This window comes from Palaemon carinicauda, chromosome 23, assembly GCF_036898095.1.
Source record: "Palaemon carinicauda isolate YSFRI2023 chromosome 23, ASM3689809v2, whole genome shotgun sequence".
Lineage (NCBI taxonomy): Eukaryota > Metazoa > Arthropoda > Malacostraca > Decapoda > Palaemonidae > Palaemon > Palaemon carinicauda.
The window spans coordinates 67,380,006-67,385,005 of record NC_090747.1 but is presented as its reverse complement, the minus strand read 5'-3'; the positions used below and the strand labels follow the sequence as shown (position 1 = coordinate 67,385,005).

The 5,000-nt window shown below is 40.2% G+C and overlaps 1 protein-coding gene across 2 annotated transcripts in view; it reads left to right on the top strand.

Annotated features, from left to right (window-relative positions):
• The window catches only part of Gs1l (GS1-like), a 255,445-nt gene that overhangs the window by 209,192 nt on the left and 41,253 nt on the right, over positions 1-5,000 (top strand). The gene's annotated exons all lie outside the window — the stretch shown is intronic.

The following is a 5,000-nucleotide window of genomic DNA, read 5'->3' as shown; positions in this document are numbered from 1 at the left end:
TATGTATGTATAGTTTATTTATTCCCTTCCCTCACTGGGCTACTTTAAATTTAGAGCCGTAAGGCTTGGAGCATCCTGCTTTTTAAATAATAATGACAATAATAATAAATTGTTATTTTAAGTACGAAAAATAATGAATTTATTTACCATTTGTGATATTGATATTTTCAGTATTTAACCAAAAAATTACACTTTTTAAATAGTAAGTGCTTGAAAAAACATAGCATGACAAATTGAAATATGTTCAACTGTATGCAATAATAATTTTCAATATGTAAATTAAACACTACAGCCAAATTGAAATGAAATTATCCTTTTCATCAAACTATTCTTCTCTGATTACACAGTTCTGACTGCCATGTTTTATAGATGTGGAAATACCTTTAGGGAGCTTTTTCTTTAAGGTCACATTATTCATTAGCAAATATCAAAATTCTTTTAAGAGAGAGACTTTTTTTTCTAGTAAACCACTGAGAAAAAAATATATAAGATTTGAAGCAGTGAATCCGTTTAAAAAATTTGAATTAAATCAAATGAAGGTAGATGGAATGTAGTTGGAAATGCTGAATAAGATTTAAGAAGGATGATAGGTAAAAAAAGAAAGGGAATGTGGATAAAATGGAATAAGGACAGCAAAGGGAATAAACATAGGCTGAAAAGAAGAGTGAAACATGTAAGTAACAAAAAGGAAATAGAAAAGAAGGAAGAATGGGGGAGCTTTTTAGCATTGAGCATTAAATGAAATTAATGGATAGAATATTGTTGGGAATATTGAATAAAAGCAAACAAGGATAATAAGGAAGGGAATAAACTAAGTTGAAGTGAGCAGAAAAATAACAGAAATAGAAGATGGAAGTATAGGAGAACCCTTTAAACATTTGGGCCAACGTGCCTTTTACTTGAAATCATCTTAAAATACAACTTTTACGACGATCTACAGTAATGAACGGTGAATTAGTGACGAGTGGTTTGAAAGCTCAACGGACTCGCAATAAAAGGAAAAGTGAAAAAACACATGATTGGGGTTAATACTTTCGTGTTATGGGTGACATCAAAGGAGAAAGTTTTAACTCCTTCATGGCTGTAATATCCATCTTATGTTCATACCATATCATATAAGTACAATATACAGTATATATATATATATATATATATATATGTATATATATATATATATATATATATATATATATATATATATATGCCCCCTGTGGCCGCGGGGGCATATAAAAATTAGAATAGCGCCAACGTATCCCTGCGTGTCGTAAGAGGCGACTAAAAGGGACGGGACGAGGGGGCTGGGAACCCCCTCACCTGTATCTACATCCTGTGAGACAGCAACAAAGAGATGGAGCTGGGGGGAGAGTGACTGCTCCCCGCACTCTAGTTTTGGGGTGTTTGAATGTGCGTGGATGTAGTACGATAGAGAGTAAAAGATGTGAAATTGGAAGTATGTTTAGGAATAGAAGGATGGATGTATTGGCCTTGTGTGAGACGAAGATAAAAGGAAAGGGTGAAGTGATGTTTGGTGAAATGTCTGGTAGAGTGTCTGGGATTGAAAGGGGAAGAGCGAGAGAGGGTGTGGCTTTATTGCTGAGTGAATGGATGACAGGTAAAGTAGTGGAATGGAAGGAGATATCATCTAGGTTAATGTGGGTAAGGGTTAGGTTGGGTAGGGAATGTTGGGCGTTTGTCAGTGCGTATGGGCCAGGTAGTGAGAAAAAGTGAAGAAGAGCGGAATGAGTTCTGGAATGAATTAACTTGGTGTGTAGAAGGACTGGGTAGAAGGAATTATGTAGTTGTCATGGGTGATTTAAATGCTAGAGTGGGCGCTGGAGAGGTAGAAGGTGTCATTGGGAAGTATGGCGTACCAGGTGAAAATGAGAGTGGTGAGAGACTGGTGGATATGTGTGTTGAGCAAGAGATGGTGATAAGTAATAGCTTTTTCAAAAAGAAAGATAAAAATAAGTATACATGAGTAAGAGTGGCAAATGGAAGAGAAGTAGAAAGGGCATTAATGGATTATGTGTTGATAACTAAAAGAATGTTTGGAAGATGGAAAGACGTGCACGTGTTTAGGGGTATGGCTAACGGTATGTCTGATCATTTTTTGGTGGAAGGAAAATTAGTTGTAGCAAAAGAGTGGGGGAATAGAGTAGGTGAATGTAAAAGGGAGCCAGTGAGGGTTGAAGAGCTAATAAAACCGGGGGTAAAAAGTGAATATCAGGAAAGGTTGAAAATGACATATGACGAAGTGAAAGTAAGAGAAACTGGCAATTTAGAGGAGGAGTGGAAGTTAGTAAAAGAAAATTTTGTTGGGATTGCAAGTGATGTGTGTGGTAAGAAGGTTGTTGGAGGCAGCATGAGGAAGGGCAGTGAATGGTGGAATGAAGGAGTGAAGGAAAAAGTGGAAGAGAAAAAGAGGGCGTTTGAAGAATGGCTGCAGAGTAATAGTGTAGAGAAGTATGAAAAATATAAAGAGAAAAATGTGGAAGTAAAGCGCAAGGTACGTGAGGCAAAGAGGGCAGCTGACCTGAGGTGGAGTCAGGGATTGGGTCATTCATATGAAGAGAATAAGAAGAAGTTTTGGAAAGAAGTGATGAGAGTAAGGAAGGCTGGCTCAAGAATTGAAGAGACAGTGAAAGATGGAAATGGGAGGTTGTTAAAAGGAGAGGAGGCAAGGAAAAGATGGGCGGAATATTTTGAAAGTTTACTGAACGTTGAGGATGATAGGGAGGCAGATATAATTGCTGTTGCAGGTGTTGAGGTGCCAGTGATGGGAGATGAGAATGAGAGAGAGATTACAATAGATGAAGTGAGGAGAGCACTAGATGAAACGAGAGTAGGAAAAGCGTCTGGTATGGATGGTGTGAGAGCTGAGATGTTGAAGGAAGGGGGTGTGACTGTACTTGAATGGTTGGTGAGATTGTTTAATGTGTGTTTTGTGTTGTCAATGGTACCAGTAGATTGGGTTTGTGCATGTATTGTACCACTATATAAGGGTAAGGGAGATGTGCATGAGTGTTGTAATTCAAGAGGTATTAGTTTGTTAAGCGTAGTTGGAAAAGCGTAGAGTAATGATTAATAGGATCAAGGATAAAACAGAGAATGCAATCTTAGAAATACAGGGTGGTTTTAGAAGAGGTAGGGGTTGTATGAATCAGATTTTTACGGTAAGGCAGATATGCGAGAAATATTTAGCAAAAGGTAAGGAGGTGTATGTTGCGTTTATGGATCTGGAGAAAGCGTATGATAGAGTTGATAGGGAAGCAATGTGGAATGTGATGAGGTTATATGGAGTTGGTGGAAAGTTGTTGCAAGCAGTGAAAAGTTTCTACAAAGGTAGTAAAGCATGTGTTAGGATAGGAAATGAAGTGAGTGATTGGTTTCCGGTGAGAGTGGGGCTGAGACAGGGATGTGTGATGTCACCGTGGTTGTTTAACTTGTATGTTGATGGAGTGGTGAGAGAGGTGAATGCTCGAGTGCTTGGATGAGGATTAAAACTGGTAGACGAGAATGACCATGAATGGGAGGTAAATCAGTTGTTGTTTGCAGATGATACTGTACTGGTTGCAGACACAGAAGAGAAGCTTGGCCGATTAGTGACAGAATTTGGAAGAGTGTGTGAGAGAAGGAAGTTGAGAGTTAATGTGGGTAAGAGTAAGGTTATGAGATGTACGAGAAGGGAAGGTGGTGCAAGGTTGAATATCATGTTGAATGGAGAGTTACTTGAGGAAGTGGATCAGTTTAAGTACTTGGGGTGTGTTGTTGCAGCAAATGGTGGAGTGGAAGCAGATGTACGTCAGAGAGTGAATGAAGGTTGCAAAGTGTTGGAGGCAGTTAAGGGAGTAGTAAGAAATAGAGGGTTGGGCATGAATGTAAAAAGAGTTCTATATGAGAAAGGGATTGTACCAACTGTGATGTATGGATCGGAGTTGTGGGGAATGAAAGTGACGGAGAGACAGAAATTGAATGTGGTTGAGATGAAGTGTCTAAGGAGTATGGCTGGTGTATCTCGAGTAGATAGGGTTAGGAACGAAGTGGTGAGAGTGAGAACGGGTGTAAGAGATGAGTTAGCAGCTAAAGTGGGTGGATATGAATATGTTGAGGTGGTTTGGCCATGTTGAGAGAATGGAAAATGGCTGTCTGCTAAAGAAGGTGATGAATGCAAGAATTGATGGGAGAAGTACAAGAGGAAGGCCAAGGTTTGGGTGGATAGATGGAGTGAAGAAAGCTCTGGGTGATAGAAGGATAGATGTGAGAGAGGCAAGAGAGCGTGCTAGAAATAGGAATGAATGGCGAGCGATTTTGACGCAGTTCCAGTAGGCCCTGCTGCTGCCTCCGATGCCTTAGATGACCGCGGAGGTAGCAGCAGTAGGGGATTCAGCATTATGAAGCTTCATCTGTGGTGGATAATGTGGGAGGGTGGGCTGTGGCACCCTAGCAGTACCAGCTGAACTCGGTTGAGTCCCTTGTTAGGCTGGAGGAACGTAGAGAGTAGAGGTCCCCTTTTTTGTTTTGTTTCATTTGTTGATGCCGGCTACCCCCTAAAATTGGGGGAAGTGCCTTGGTATATGTTGAGATACTACCGCTAGAGAGTTATGGGGTCTTTTGACTGGCCAGACAGTACTACATTGGATCCTCCTCTCTGGTTACGGTTCATTTTCCCTTTGCCTACATACACACTGAATAGTCTGGCATATTCTTTACATATTCTCCTCTATCCTCATACACCTGACAACACAGATTACCAAACAATTCTTCATCACCCAAGGGGTTACTGCACTGTACTTGTTCAGTGCCACTTTCCTCTTGGTAAGGGTAGAAGAGACTCTTTAGCTATGGTAAGCAGCTCTTCTAGGAGAAGGACACTCCAAAATCAAACCACTGTTCTCTAGTCTTGGGTAGTGCCATAGCCTCTGTACCATGGCCTTTCACTGTCTTGGGTTAGAGTTCTCTTGCTTGAGGGTACACTCGAGCACACTCTCCTATCTTATTTC